The sequence below is a fragment of the Penaeus monodon genome, unplaced genomic scaffold (genome assembly GCF_015228065.2).
Source record: "Penaeus monodon isolate SGIC_2016 unplaced genomic scaffold, NSTDA_Pmon_1 PmonScaffold_293, whole genome shotgun sequence".
Classification (NCBI taxonomy): Eukaryota; Metazoa; Arthropoda; class Malacostraca; order Decapoda; family Penaeidae; genus Penaeus; species Penaeus monodon.
Genome location: NW_023657603.1, coordinates 32,887 through 34,048, shown reverse-complemented (window position 1 = coordinate 34,048; position 1,162 = coordinate 32,887). Strand labels below are relative to the sequence as shown.

At 32.3% G+C, this 1,162-nt stretch overlaps 1 pseudogene; it reads left to right on the top strand.

Annotated features, from left to right (window-relative positions):
• The first annotated feature begins 215 nt into the window (after positions 1-215).
• The window catches only part of LOC119570492, a 3,140-nt pseudogene continuing 2,193 nt past the window's right edge, over positions 216-1,162 (top strand).

Sequence of the window (1,162 nt, the reverse complement as noted above, 5' to 3'; positions counted from 1 at the left end):
TGTATATAATATTATATGTTTTCTCATCAAAAATGGGATGCTCATCTTTGATTTGTCGCTCATCTTGTCTTCGGTTTCCTCTTTCCCCTGTTTTCCCATAAAGCGGCATCTGAGTTCGAGGGTTTGAGTCACCGGCCGGGCCTTTTTTTTTCCCCCTTGGCAAGGAATTCACCTCGATTGCCTACCTAGCCCCTGGGTGGCCGGGAGCCCATGTCATGCCGGGTAATAGAAATGGTGATCGAAAAAAAAGAAAAAAAAAAAAAAAGAAAAAAAAAAAAAAAACACCGGGGGGAAGGGAAAGGCAAACCCCCCTCTAAATTTGCCAAGAAAAATCATGGAAACCCATGATCACCCAAACCAGCCCAAGTCATTTCTGGCCCAACCCGGATAAGATAAGAGAAATTACCTAAAAAAAAAGGGGAACACCGGGACTCTCCGTGGAAAAGGAACTGGGGGGCCCTACCACGTACCCTCCAAGAGCCCAACATGAAAAATACAATTAGTTCATGCTGTGACCACGGCGGCTCAACTAACCTACCCTTAAAAGATGATGATTAATATTATAATATATCTATATATATATATATATTATATATATATTATTTTATATATATATAATAGTTATATATTTATAATGGGGATTTAAAATATTATAAATTATATTATATATAATTATATATATATATATAATTATATATATATATATATATATTAACCCACCACCCACACACCACACCATATATTAAAATTATATATATATTTATATAAATATTATTATATTATATATTTTAAACACGCTTTAAAAATTGTACGTATGAATATATACATACATTTTCCTATCTGATAATATAAAAGTTAATCTTTTCTTTTAAAACACGCAAATTAAATTTTTGTTGAACAGCATTGCGGAATTCAATTATCGGGAGCTAGCAGGCCAAACCCGTGAAAATATTTAAGCCGTTTTTTTGTGAGCCTGGGAACCCACACTTTTTCTGACGTAAAAAAAAGATAGAAGAAAATCTACTATCATTTATCTTCCCATTTATCTGTCTATTTAATGATAATACACAACGCAGCAGCAACAAAAACACACAACAACAATAATAAAAATAAGATAATAATAAAACGTAATTTTTTTATGAGGGTAAATTAAAAATAAAAA